This window comes from Lithobates pipiens, unplaced genomic scaffold, assembly GCF_037356315.1.
Source record: "Lithobates pipiens isolate NorthernLeopardFrog02 unplaced genomic scaffold, aLitPip1_a1.2 Scaffold_1, whole genome shotgun sequence".
Classification (NCBI taxonomy): domain Eukaryota; kingdom Metazoa; phylum Chordata; class Amphibia; order Anura; family Ranidae; genus Lithobates; species Lithobates pipiens.
In genome coordinates this window covers 138,505,762-138,520,870 of record NW_027507685.1, presented here as the reverse complement: position 1 = coordinate 138,520,870, position 15,109 = coordinate 138,505,762, and the positions used below count along the sequence as shown (strand labels likewise).

At 40.3% G+C, this 15,109-nt stretch overlaps 1 protein-coding gene across 1 annotated transcript in view; it reads left to right on the top strand.

The window, feature by feature from the left end:
- Positions 1-325: 325 nt before the first annotated feature.
- Positions 326-15,109, top strand: part of GFI1B (growth factor independent 1B transcriptional repressor) — a 50,157-nt gene continuing 35,373 nt past the window's right edge. The window contains exon 1 of the mRNA XM_077477597.1: positions 326-381. The gene's annotated coding sequence lies outside the window, so the exon portion shown is untranslated. The remainder of the gene's footprint in view (positions 382-15,109) is intronic.

Below are 15,109 nucleotides of genomic sequence, written 5' to 3'. Positions count from 1 at the left end.
TGGCAGAAAAAAATCACCATTTTTACATAAAAACACAGCATGCATTTGGCTGCCCTTGATAAGCTCCAACTGCAAAAACAGAATTCAGAGAAAGTTTTTGGGACTGTTTATCATACATGCTGAAGGAGAGGTTTTGCTCAACCCTCCGAGTCTGCTGGAGTTTTGATAAGCAAATATTGTCATTGCTCAGAGCTTCCTTATTGGCTGTGACTCCACCAGATTTTGACACAAGTAATCAGATTGAAAAATCAGGGCGGGGTGAGAAGAACGGGCCAGATAGAAGAGTGTGAGGACAGTTTGGTTACACATTAGTGTGTATGCATCACGAGCAAGTGGAGACTGGGATCCAGTAATTATCCTTGCGTCTGGAGGAGTGGACAGGTACTCTTTAGTAATTAGTACTGTATGGCATTCAGTTCTGCGCTGATTCTAAAATATTTGCAAACACTCGTATATTTTTCTTAAATGCATTTTTTGTTAAATCCATCTTTCTGTGCAATAGAGTTTTTATTTTTGAATAAAAATCTGCTTATTTTCATATATATGTATATATATATATATATATATATATATATATATATATATACATACATACTGCTAAGATACACTAAAGCATTTTGTAGAGAGAATCGGGCTGTGTCTGTTTTTTAATTTAGAGTTAAGCATGTAAAATTTAATTTTTTTTAATTTTTAATCTTCAATTTGTTGAAGCTACATACTCCACTTTCTACAAAGAGCAATTACAAAAATACACATGTACTGATGAAAAAAAAATGTAAAAAGGAAAGAGTCAAAAAGATGGGAGTATTTTATCCTTACTGTAAAGCATTACATTAAAAATTTGTTAAATTACTTTTAATAATTTATAATTTCCATTAATCTCTGTACATTTGTTTAGCACAATGATTCTAGGAGAAAATGCATGCTGCTTCTTCTTTTTTTTTATTTGTATGACCGGCAAAAAAACTTTTGCATTTTTCTTTTTCTTTTTGCACTTCAAAATGTTCTGAATATTTTTTCTTAATACTTATTTTATTTTATTATTACTATTTTAATAATAATTATTATTTTTTTTTATTTTACTATAATTGTTGTAGTTCTAATGTTATGTTATAGCTAAACTATGTAAAACAGCCTATCTCAACCTCTTTACCCTAGAGAAAACCGTTGAAATAATTACAGGTCTTTAGAAAACACCTGCTAAAAACATTATACCTACAGCTTGTGGTACATTAGCATAATTGGTAAATTGTAGAAAGTTATATATAGAAGAATAAAAAATATGGTATACATGCAGTATTTGACACCCTGGATAGAGAATGGTTTTACACTTACCTGCAATATACTACAATAAAATTATTCTCAGTAAATATTTAATTAAATAAGAAATAATAATAATAACAAGATAAACACAGTGAAAAAGATGTGTAATATTAGTGGTCAGTGAAGTGACCCTTATATTGGTGGTCTATGAAAAAGTGCCCCTTCTGGCATTGGTGGTCAGTGTAGGCAGTGAAACCTGCATCCCCAGCATGAACTCTTCTTGAGAAAGGATGATCTCGAATTTTTTTAATATTTGCCTATTTGTCAAACCTTTATTATTTAGATTTTTATTTTTTTAATGTCTGATTATGATATTCTACATCTTTAATTGAATATGGACATATTTACCACAGGACATACAGTAATCACTTATAGACAAAAGTGGGTATTCAAAGAATTGGGGTAAAAGTGACCCCTTATATTGGTGGTGAATGCAAAAATTGCCCTACCTGGCATTGGTGGCCAGTGTAGGCAGGAGAACATTTTACCACTGCTCACTGCCCAGGGAACCCCCAACAACCTCAGTGGGAACCCTTCCCTAAAAGGAAGATCTAGAATGTTTTCATTTTTTTTCCATTTGTCAAGCGTTATCTTTTATCTAGTTTATTTTTTACATCTGATTAAGATATTCTACGCCTGTAGTTGAATTTTAGCATATATGACAGTACAACAGGACATTCAGTAATCATTTTTAGACAAATGTGGATACTCTTTTTGAAACCCTTGTGCTGGCTCATAATTCATTTTTCGCTTGGCTTAAAGAACAGTGCCAGGCAACAAGTAAAGCTATTGCTGTCCAGAAAACTCTGCAACTGTGCTGTGACCAGAAAGTCCACTGTACTTACCATAATTTGAGTCCTATAGTCCCCGACAGCCACATTTCACACAGGTTTTTACATGTACTTACAAGGGTGGGTGGGCCTGCTGCCTGAAGCCCCTGCGGCTTGAGATTTTCTCAATTTTTTATGGTCAATATAATTGAAGTTTACCAAGCACACTAATGTAAGAAAATTTAATTCTGACACTGATACATTCGAAAATTTGTATGTGAGAAAAGGAGTCTGCAGTGGGCGTGCCTGGGAATACTTTACCTGCATCACAGACAGGTAAAGAAAAGGGGTTCCCAGATTGGGGAATGAAATGGTCTGGTGCATTACAGCGATTCCAGTATTAAAGACTGACACATAGAATAAGAAATCTTGTGATCTAGATTTTCTTTTAAATTTTCTTTTCTTTTTCTTGTTCTTTTCTTTTTCTTTATTATTTATCTATTTTATATTTCCTCTTTACTTTATTTTTCCATATTTGCATGCATCTATCTATCTATCTATCTATCTATCTATCTATCTATCTATCTATATATATATATATATATATATATATATATATATATATATATATATATATATATATATATATAATTTTTATTTATTTATTAATTTTTTTAATTATTGTATGGTCAATTGAAATTATAAAAAAAAAATGTAAAAACAAAAAACGGACATCTAGTTTATGTAGATGTGTCACCTTTAGTTCTGCATTAGTGTACCTTTGAATGGCCACCCATAGTAAACTATTGTACTGTGTTTGCCCCTATGAGCACCAGTACACAGGGATGCATAACCAAGCAAATATTATTTTTCTACAAAGCATTGTAAATTCTGTTCACCCTTAGGGCAACAAAAAAAACCCTGATTAAAGTAAATGTAAATCCTAACTGGATGACATGTAGTATGCTAAAGTACTGTGTATTCTAAAATATTTTATTAAGAAAAAACTTTTTCCCCCTTTTTTTTAATCATTTGTTGCATCTCAGTGATACTGATCTGCTGCAGCCTCTTTGCAGCCACTTCCTGCCCACTTGCCCTCCAGCAATGGCTTTTCTCAGGGAAGGTTCCCTGATGGTGACAACAGTAATCCATGCCTGTGCACTGGGTTGAAATGACTTGTATTCTCTGTTTAAATTCTGGGTGAAAGGGTGACAAAGCCAGAATACTATTGAGAAACATGGACAGAATGTTGTCACCCTTTTAACAGGAAGTGCCTAAACAAAGACGTTTATGGCAGCTATTTGTAAGAAAGCTGCGGATTTAAAAATACTAGTTTTAACTTCTAAAATGACATTATCATCTGAAAGTGTTTATGACATTTTAGAGATTGGATTTACATATACTTTAAGGTGTCGCTAAACCAACAACAGTAAAATCAGTGTGTATATGCAGTAAAGTATGCTTGTTATACTCACCGTAGGGGACTCGCATTGGCTCCGGGGGCGAGTAGCGCACGTGCCCCTAATGGCCACAGGGCGAAGCGACGTAACAGAACGTTGTTTCGCCCAGCCGTGCCATTCTGCTGCAGTAAAACTGCGGCGGCTGGTCGGCAAGTGGTTAAAGTGGTTCTAAAGGTTTTTTTTTTTTACATCCTTGCATTCTATGCAGGTAAAAAAAACCTTCAGAATGCAGCTCCTCCCAGCCCAATACTTACCTGAGCCCCATTGTGATCCAGAAATGTGCATGAGAGCAGCTGCTCTCCTGGCTCTTTGCTTCCTCATTGGTTTTGATTAATAGGAGTAGGTTAGAAATAATTGTGATCCAATGTGGGACTGAATACATGATTTTATCTTTGGCGCATAAATACACTTTAAAGTTCATTTGATAGATCTACCAACACAGTTGCAGGAATTGATTTTATTGTTGCCTGGAGGTTTGCAAGTTGCCCCCCTTAAGCTTCAATAGGTAGCAGACAGGGGTGTTTACATGATGCAGTCATGATGCTTTCCGCACATGGCAAAGCGTACCTGACATGTAGCGATTGGCAGGCTGGAAGCTACATATTCAAGCAAATGCCAAAATGCCACAAGCGCTTGCAGTGCGCTTGTCTGCAAACATATAGTTAAAAAAGGGCGGTGAGGATGTGTCGCCCCGTCAGTAACCTTTGAAGCACAATCCAAATGTAGATCAGGCTTCAGAGGAAAGGGAGATTTAGATATACCTCTAAATCCACATGAGGAACTTTGCAATAAAAAAAAAAGTTAGAATCCTTTACTGCAGAAAAGACATAGTGGGCCAGATGACTTAAGCCCCATACACACGATCGGACTTTCCGATGGGAAATGTTGGATGTCAGGCTGTTGGCGGTAAGTCCGAATGTGTGTATGCTCCATCGGACAATTGTTGACGGAATTTTCGCCTTTTGGACTTTCTGCCAACAAATGTTGGCTAGCATGTTTTCCGAGCGTGTGTACACAAGTCCGTCGGACAAAAGTCCAAAATACAAACACGCATGCTCGGAAGCAAGGACGAGCCGGAAGCGGTCAATCTTGTAAACTAGTGTTTGTAATGGAGAAATAACATTCGTGACGTGGCAAATTATGAAATCTCCAAATGCAGCGCACATTCTCTTCTTCTTTAATGGGATAATAATGAAGCTGCTTTGCTGGTGATAATGATGGAGTTATGGCAAACACATTTTCAAAGGCTTTTTTTTTCTAGTGATATCAAGAATAATATTATTATGTTTTTATTTTTTATTTTTTTTATTTGGGCAAGTTACCACAACATCATTATCCCGTAGTTTTTAAGATCAAAGATACAACTATGTTGATGCCCCTTGTCAATTTTACATGGTATTTTTTAAAATGTAACTGCCTACTCCCAAACTGTCATTTGAAGTAAAACACATAGCCAAGTTTTATTCTACACATTTTTTTTATTGTGCATAAAAAAAAAAAAAAAGAGAAAAATAATTAGACATGCTATCTGCCAATAGAACATAACCAAAAAGTGCATTCTGTGCATCCAAAAATATATAAAATATACCAAATCAAATCATTTATTCAACCAAAAAAATAATATCAAAGCAATAACTCCAATGCCAATAATAAATAACACGTTATCTCCTCCCATTCCACAACATGTCTGGTTGACGAACGGCCATTCAGAAAAGCACAAAATGAAAAGCGCGAACTGAAAATCATTAAATGAAAAACGTGAAAAGAAAAGCGCGAATCAACACTCACCAAACTTCTACTAACACGAAATTAGCAGAAGGAGCCCAAAGGGTGGCGCTAAAGAGGTGAAAAACCATGTAGTACGTCACTGCGCTCGTAATTGTTGGCCATTGTGTGTATGCAAGACAAGTTTGAGCCAACGCTCTTCGGACAAAATCCCAGGGTTTTGTTGGCGGAAAGTCCAATCGTGTGTACAAGGCATAAGACTGTGGATTGTCACACGTGACATCTGAGTTTGGCGCATTGCATGTTAAATAAACTATTAGGTTGCAGCACATATCATTTATTTAGCGCATTGTAGAATGTGTTACTATCACCTCTTGTCGCACATTACAAACTCATACTCTGCCGCATATTTATTTGATGCAGATTGTAAGACTTTTTGAAAAAAAGTTGCATTTGAGATTTTTTTTTCCCCAATTGCCACACCAGTCGCATCTTTCATTTTAAACCCTTCAAGCTGAATTACTGTACTTATTGGCACGTCCAAAAAGAAGGTTTATGTGTGTCAGATACTTGGCGCACCGGCATTCGTTTATCTGGTCCAATATGTTTATTCTGCAGTAGAAATAAATCTATCTTCCTTCTAGCAAATGTTTAAATTTAGGACTAAAGTTCTGCTTTAACCACTACAATACAGGGCACTTTCACCCCCTTCCTTCCCAGCCCAATTTTCAGCTTTCAGCGCTCTAGCGCTTTCAGTGACAATTGCGCGGTCATGCTACACTGTACCCAAATGAAATTGTTATCATTTTGTTCGCACAAATAGAGCTTTATTTTGGTGTTATTTATTCACGACTCAGTTTTTTTTTTTTTGCGATATAAGCGCAAAAATAGCGGAAATTTGGAAAAAAAACAATATTTTCTTTTTTCTATTTGAAAAGAAATCCAATAAAATCAAATTTTGTCATAAATTTAAGCCAAAATGTATTCTGCTACATGTTTTTGGTAAAAAAAATTCCGTTAAGTGTATAATAATTGGTTTGTGTGATCACGGACATATGTACGCAAATGGTCATGTACATATGTGTGCAGGTGATCACGTACATATGTGTGCAGATAATCATTGGGACATGTGATTTTAGTGGGACATATGTGGGGGACATGTTTTTATTATTAGGGACATGTGTTTTTATTATTTGGGGACATGTATGTTTTGGGGACATGTGTGTTTTGGGGACATGTGTGGGGACTGTGTGGTGTGTTGTGTGTTGACACTACACTGATGATCAGTGAGTAAAAAGCTGTAAAAAGCAGCCCATACTCACTGATCATCAGCCGGCTGCAGCGTTCTGCTCTCCTCTCCTCAGCGGTGACTTCCGTGTGAGGAGAGGAGAGCCGATTGCCTAGCAACCGGCTGTTTGTTTACATCACATGACGGCCGTGATTGGACACGGCCGTCATGTGATCAGGAGGGCCAATCACAGAGCCCTCCTGCCGATCTGAGATGTGCCGTGTCCGGGTGACACGAGCACATCGGGATTGCGCCGCTGCGCGAGCGCGCGCGCGCGCGATCCCGCTATTCCTGAAGGACGTTCCTGAACGGCCTGTCAGGAATAGACGGCTCCCACCCGGCCGTATATATGCATTGGCCGGGTGGGAAGTGGTTAAATAGTAGGCAAGCCATAATTATTTGGTTTTCCTTCCTGCAACGATGGGAAAATCGCTTGATCCCCCCCATCAACACGAAATCCCTCCCACAGCGCTATTGTGTTTTACCAGAAGGGGGCCTTCTCGGTCGGCAGAACACAATGATCACTGCTGGCGCGATAGCATACACAATTAATTGACTGCAGCACAACCAGCAAGCCCATACATAGATCGAATCTCGCCGTGCCCTGCTGAACCAAACAAAATTCAATCCATCTATGGCCAGCTTAAGTGTGTATGATCCTGTAGCACTGGGGGGAGGATGGGACATCTCTGTAAGCCAATCATTGCACAGTTCTCTGAACCTAAAAAATGCAGCTTGCTGATTTAAGTAGCAAGCACAGAGATGACCCCATCAGTAAGCAGCTGCTCCTTCACTAGCCAATCACAGCCTTGACCAGGCTTTTCAATTGTCAGGAGCTGGCTATGATGCCTGGATTAGAAACCTAGCTAAATATAGCGGTGCCCCTGTAGGGTCTGCTGGATATTGTGGTCCACCTTTCACCCTGCCCAGCCCGGCATTCACTTCCCAGTCACTCTTGAGACAATGAACAGTCCATATGTTTGATGTGTATTTTATTGAGGGATTTTGAACTTGGATAGGGTAAGGAAAATTATGGGATGCCCAGATTCAATAATGGAATCAATAGGATGATTAGTAGGAACCTCTATTTACACTTCTGGAGCTCCAGTCTCCTCCAGCACAACGCTTATTTGCAGACTGTCTCTCCCGCTCCTGTACAATACTTTGTTCCTGGTGCAGATAGCAAATGGTAGGCCCAATTCTAACTCTGTCAGGCCTTAGCAAATGCCATTTGCAGGCAGGGACTGTGGGCCCCTTTAGTGTAGCAACAAAAATAGGAAAGTCTTTAGTGCTAACTGACCTTTTGGTGGACTACTGCTCCCAGTTAGTCCTCTTCAGGCCCTGCCTGCCCTCCTGGCTGCAGCTGCTCAACTCCACTGCCCATATCATTACAGTCTCTCCTGCTGGCTCTACATCCATCTCAGACTACACTCTCCCAGTCTGCTCCGGAATGCCTCCCCAGTTCTCCAACTGTGCCTGCCACTCACCAGCCCTCCTGGCTGCACTCTGGTGGATCACTCCTGGAGACTTGCCCGCCAACACTAGCTCCCATTGACTTTCTCAGTTCCTCTCTGTGCCTCCTGTTCAGATCCTTCTTTGTTTCTCAGCAAGGCTCTGACTTGCAGCCGGACCCCTCAGGCCCAAGGTCACTCCCCCAGACTGAGGAGTGCCTCAAAGACCCAGACAACCTAGTGCTCCATCTCCAGCTTCTTCCACCCAACAACTCCCCCAAGCTGGACCGACTCAAGGTATTTAAGGAAGCATGCCCCCTGCCAATCCAGGTTGGGGATTGGTCAGGGCTTCCTAGAACACCCCAGACAGCTCCACCTCTCTTCCTCTCCTTCTAGAATCCTCTAGAAGCAGAAAGGAGGTAACTAAAAGATGATACTATCTGCAAGTCACCAGCCTACTCTGAGCCACTCACAGCCCACACAGATCAAAACAGCTAGGCCTGATTAAATTTACCTGTACTTACAAAAAAAACTACTTCTAGCACCTACCTAAGGTAGAGGGTGCTACATAAAAAATTTAAGTTTTTTTTCCTGGTAGATAGGATAGGTCACACATCTGAATTTAAACTCTATATTTAGGTGTTTCCATACAGTCACACTTTAAAGAGGAACTACACAGTTCAGCCATTCAAAGATAGCTTTTTAGTGATAAAAAGTGGAGCTTATATATATATATATATATATATATATATATATATATATATATATATATATAACGATACTGTTGCTGTTTATTGTGACAAGTCAGGAATATAAATACATTACTGAAATATAACTAGGAGCTACAGGTGTCATCTGGCTGTCTGTACACAATTACAAATCATTTAACAGATAAATTACTAAATCTACATTATATTACTAAAATTATTGGGATAGCTGCCTTTACACACACATGAATTTTCATGGGATCCCAGTCTCAGTCCGTAGGGTTCAATATTGAGTTGGTTCACCCTTTACAGCTATAACAGCTTCAACTCATCTGGGAAGGCTGTCCACAAGGTTTAGAAGTGTGTCTATGGGAATGTTTGACCATTCTTCCAGAAGTGCATTTGTGAGGTCAGCAACTGATGTTGGACAAGAAGGCCTGGCTTGCAGTCTCTGCTCTAATTCATCCCAAAGATGTTCTATCAGGTTGAGGTCAGGACTCTGTGCAGGCCAGTCACTTTCCTCCACCCCAAACTCGCTCATCCATGTCTTTATGGACTTTGCTTTGTAATACGGTGCACAGTCATGTTGGAACAGGAAGGGGCCATCCCCAAACTGTTCCCACAAAGTTGGGAGCATGAAATTGTCCAAAATGTCTTGGTATGCTGACGCCTTAAGAGTTCACTTCACTCGAGCTAAGGCGCCAAGCCCAACCCCTGAAAAACAACCCCCACACCATAATCCCCCCTCCAGCAAATGATTTGGACCAGTGCACAAAGCAAGGTCCATAAAGACATGGAGGAGCAATTTTGGGGTGGTGAACTTGATTGGCCTGCACCTCAACCCATTAGAACAGTTTTGGGATGCATTAGAGTGGAGACTGTAAGCTAGGCCTTCTCGTCCAACATCGGTGCCTGACCTCACAAATGCGCTTCTGGATGAATGGTCAAACATTCCCATAGACACACTCCTAAATCTTGAGCCTTCCCAGAAGAGTTGATGCTGTTATAGCCGCAAAGGGTGGGCCAACTCAATATTAAACCCTACAGACCACATCGGGATGCCATTAAACTTCATATGCATGTAAAGGCAGGCGTCCCGATACTTTTGGTAATATAGTGTATGTGTTTAGCTATGTATTTAGCTGTTTGTATAAGATTTCACTATGAGTCACTAAAAACAAACTCTAGACCTATCCAGACAATATACTCATTACTGAGAGTTCTGTGCTGTGCCCATTGCCTTCCTTGCTGGTGCTTTCTAGTTGCACCCAAAGACCATTACAAGTGAGTACATCTTGTTGGGTATAAACAGTACAGAATGAGTACCTGACCCCTGCATGATGTCTTCCATGGCAGTCTCTACCCTCAATAGGATTCTCTAACTCCACTGCTTAATGGCCTTGTTATCTAAGTCATGAAATAGTTTCTTATTTTGTTTTTTTGCCTCTTTGTAATGTGCTTCATGAGCTCCTGAACCTCTCCTTTCCCCCCTCCCTTACATTTATTTGGAACAAGCAGTGCACATTGGTTGCGGTCAGTGGCGTCGCTTGGGGGTAGCTATTGGGTCTATGGCCCCGAATCTGGGGCCCATAACCCCGAGTCTCTTGCCGCAGGGTCCCTGCCTAACCAGCAGGCCAGGGCTGTGGCGAGCGGGCTGCATGAGAGAGGCGGATGAGAGGAGAGGAGCGAGCGAGCGGAAGAGCAGAAAGGACATCATCTCTTTCCGCCCTCACAACTAGGTCTCTTGCAACAGATTTCCCATCCACACATTCAAGGTGGATGGAGGCACCCTCTCCTCTGATTGAAGGACAATTTTCCAACAGGTTCCCCATCCACATATTCAAGGTGGATGGAGAAACCCTGTCCGCTGATGGAAATACAATTTTCCAACATATTTCCCATCCACACATTTAAGGTGGGTGGAGGAACCCTCTACTCTGATAGAAGGACAATTTTCCAAAAGATTCCCCATCTATTCAAGGTGGATGGAGGAACCCTCTTCACTGATCGAAGGACAGTTTTCAAACATTCCTGTTTGAGAAAAGTCCATCATTACATAGCCATAGAATTGCCATAAATGGATTAAAATTTCAGCCAGTCGCGATTTTCCATCCATCTATGGCCAACTTTAGGTGGCTGCATGCAGAAAGACCAGGTCCCAAGGAAGTCTTTAGTGATCAGCAAGGTTCTCCAACCTGCTTATAGTTATGTTCTCTGAGAACGCTCTTTCAGGACCCATAGACATCCTCATCCAAACAAGTAGAGTACCTGGCTTCTACAAAATATCCTATAATGTTGTCAGTGACAGGTTCCCTTAACCCTGAATCCACCTACTACCCTGTGGCTCTATTTATAGACATTCTTCTGTATTTGTTTCCAAAAACAATCAGAAGTTTGTCTACGGGCCCCCAGCCATCTCCATAGGTCAATGCTGTAGTGTGCATGATTAGTACAACGCTAAATCCTTGCAGGACAGATGCAAATGTCAAACAAATGAGTTCTCGCTAAAATCAAGTCTGGTGCCAACAAAAGATCATTTTTCTCAGACCTGTTTCAAGATTATGCAGATTTTGAGATAACAGCAAACACTAAGCCACACACAAGCTGCCAGAAGGACAATGATGAGGGGACATTATTACCATACACCTGGGTTCTATGCACATATAAGGTGGCTGGTATAAATACACTTACTCCAGGCCAACAGCTAATTACACTGTTTAAATACATACAGAAAAAATTGTATTGGCTACCAAAATGTTTAAAATTCTGTTCAATGTGTCTTGTGATCCAGGCGCTCCTGTCAACAGTATAGCTTGGTTGGTGGCCTCACTTCTCTTTACTGCCCTGGTCACTGAACCACCCCTGCCAGCTGATCGGACAGTAAAGAAACATTACAATGCTAAGGAGTTCCCCTGCTTACTCCATTCCCTGTTCCTTCCAGCAAGCTGCCAGTGTTACATTGACACACTTTGCAATGTAGAGAGGCTGTTTAGCTTACATTGCTGACCCTTCCTTTTTCTGCCTGTGCCCTGCTGTTTAGCTGATTATTAGAAGCTAATACACAAATAGCTTAAATTACTTATATATACTGTATTTAAGTAATATTTTCAATAAATACATAACTAATTTAAATTGCAGTTATTGTTATTTTCCTGAAGCTCATGGAAATTATATTGTGTGTTTTAAAGTATACATATTTGCTTCCCTTAAGGCATCCTATGACTTCACTGATGCCTGTAGGGTAAACGGTTTCCAATAAATGAATGGTGTGATATCAATACCATATTACAATATCATGTACTTTACCTTCACATTGTATGACATACTGTATAAAGATTTGTATAGTCTTTTTTTCCTTTGTGTTTCAATGGACTCTCTCAGGTTACCTGAACTACTGCTGAGAAAAAGGGATGGATTCATTAACCTGCAAGAAAAGATGAGAACATATGTGGAATTATTGGCAATGGAATCAAGTTAGGATTGGCCTTTTGTTTTATTGTGAATTAAACAATAATTCTTATTTGGGCAAAAACTCGCTGGCTTTTGCTTCTGTTTTATTAAGTTAGCATGCAAATCTCATCCACTTTATCAGTGTATTATTTTAAGGTTGACTGGCAAACTTGATGAGATAGAGGAACGGCAATGTTGGCCATAATGGGCCCAATGTGATACCTAAATGGGTGCAAAAAATGTAGCACTAATGAAATGTGTACATTAATGAAAAACGTATAAAAAGCCAAAATCCAACATATTAAATTGAACAAATATGCAAAAAAAGTCTCAAAGCAAATCTCATAATGTGAGTCCCAATGTAAAAAACAGAAATGAAGATCCTCAATGAAGTAGCAATCTTAAAACGTGCTGAGTGCAATATGGAGAATCCACAGTGAGTGTATCCAAAAAGTTAATAAGGTGAAATACCCTTACCAAAACATTTGGACCCGGATTTCAGCGACACCGAATCACATGAGCTTAGATAGACAAATGGATGGTTCTCTCTGTTGGATGCAGAAACATGGATGGAAGATCCTCTCCACTGGATACAGGAACCCGGAAACCTCCAAGGTGTTCTCCAACAACTTCTAGGATCCCAACTGACTTGGAAAGATGTTTTTTCAGAAAAGAACACCCTGGCCACTCTCATCAAAATAATTTTTCAAAGTTGCAGAATGCAACCGGAGCTTGAAAAGGGCGAGCTTCACAGTTTCAAATACAGCAGATAACGTTTCTTTGTCCAGTCTATGCTCCATCTAGTTGTTGGTCACTCCGATCATCTTCAGCCATGGAGATACAGCCTGGACCGACCAATCACAGCGGAGGGAAGAGGCAGGGGACCGCACTCACCGGATGGAATGGTCTCTTAACGGCTGCCTTAGGGGTAATAGATACCCATTATGGCCTTGGAAAATCTGGTTGTCACACACATTGGCCTTATGTTATGGGGTCCACCCTTCCATCTTCAGAAAGCTGATAAACTAAGGTTCCTGAAGACTGGATGACAGTGCAGTCCATGGACCAAAATACTGTTGTATGGGTCAATTTTTATCCCCATTCATTGTTAAGAAGACTGTACCCAAGTAGCCAATAACAGTTAAAGAGTGTACACATGAAGGTCTCAGATCTTCACACCCTCGTGTGGGCATTCTTTGTTGTCAGTATCCTTATTTGTGTAAGAAATTACTTAACTCCAAACATGTTAAATAATTTGTTCCCTTGGTCCACCATCACTCACACACTGTAGTGTAGAGGGAATCACGTGACAAGAGTCTGAAGTTCTACCCAGATTCAGATTTCCGCTCTGTTATTGTTCTGGGGACATCCCAAAATTTTTCTTTTTTTTTACTTTAAAGGAGAAGTAGGGCCAAAGCTGTTTTGGCCCTACTTCTCCTGTGGGTCACAGGAGTGCACTTAGTACTGCATTTCTGTGATCCAGATTCAGCCGGTAGCGGGCTAAAGTCTGCTGCCAGCTGATGCCACTCAGCCGGTCCAGGCTCTGGAAGGATCCTGACTATAATTACAGGATCCAGCCAGATGCCTGAGCACCAGGTAGCTCAGCTTCTCAGTGCACTGATCAGAACTCCAGTTGATCACAGACCTAGAAGGTCCTTAGTTGTGTCCAGGTTGATAAAAACAAAGTTTTAAAAAAAATTTAATTATAGGGAAAAGTCAAAAAAAAATTGTCTCGCTACTTGTGTCTCTATCAAGGCCAGATTTATACTTCTTGATCCCCTAAGCCAGCTTTTTGTTTCATCTACTCTGATTGACTGACTTGCCTCAGTATCACACCATTAAAAGAGGAGATCGGGTTTAAAAAACAAAACAAAAAACGATTATACTCACTGAAGTGGATACACCATTGATCCAATGCTGTATTTCTTCCCCGCCCGCTCTGCACTGAGAACTAAGCGATCAAAACAGCTGATCACTCAGTTCTCCCCTTCTCTCCCCTCACTGGAGCATTGGGCTGTAGAGGGAGTGGGAGGGGCTGGCTCAGGCTGTTGGTGAATCTCCTAGAGGCTGAGCCAGCTGCCGGTTCAGCCTTCTGGGTGGACCCTGAGCATTTGGGCTTTGTAATGTCAGCCGACAGCGGGTTTCAGCTCGTTGTCGGCTGAAAACGGATCACAGGAGTGCAGAACAAACTACACTCCTGTGATCCATTGGAGAAGCATGGCCAAAAAAGCTTTCACCATAAATCACCTTTAAGATAAGTATCATACCTAAAGACATACAGAGCATGGGATAGAGCAAAGGATAGAGGGGCCAGCTTACCCACTCAGAGTCAGCACAGGGGAGCCGATGACTAGAAGTATAGTCAAAAGTATTGCATTCCATTGATAATTCAGGAACCAAAGTGTGAGAAATCAAAAATGAACAAATGGGAATAATATGTACAGTAAATATTGTTCTGGTTTATAATATTAGATTTGTCATAAAGGCGGAATTTGGCTTTGCATGTAAAGTAAAGAAGTAAAATGCATTGTTGTCAAGGAAAGGAAATACAAGGTTACAGGAAATAATGTACCAGGGAAATAAAACGTGTATTACATGGAAAACTATGTAAATGGTATTACACAGGAATGAGTGTAGTGTAGAGCTTAAAGAGGAGCTCCATGCTTTTTTTAAGCAATTATAGCAACAGTTTTTTTTTTCGTGGAGGGTGGGGGGATAAAGGTTTTACGTACTATAAATGGATAAAAGCTGACCATTGTAAACACATCTGTCAGTGGTAAATAGTTTGTTTAAACCCCCAACTGCCAATTTTTGCTGGACAGCTTTGGCTGTTAAACTACATTTAAAAATAACAGACTTACTAGCAGGATCACCAGGTGAAAATAAAGAAAAAAGACTTACCGTATATACTCGAGTATAGGCCGACCCGAATATA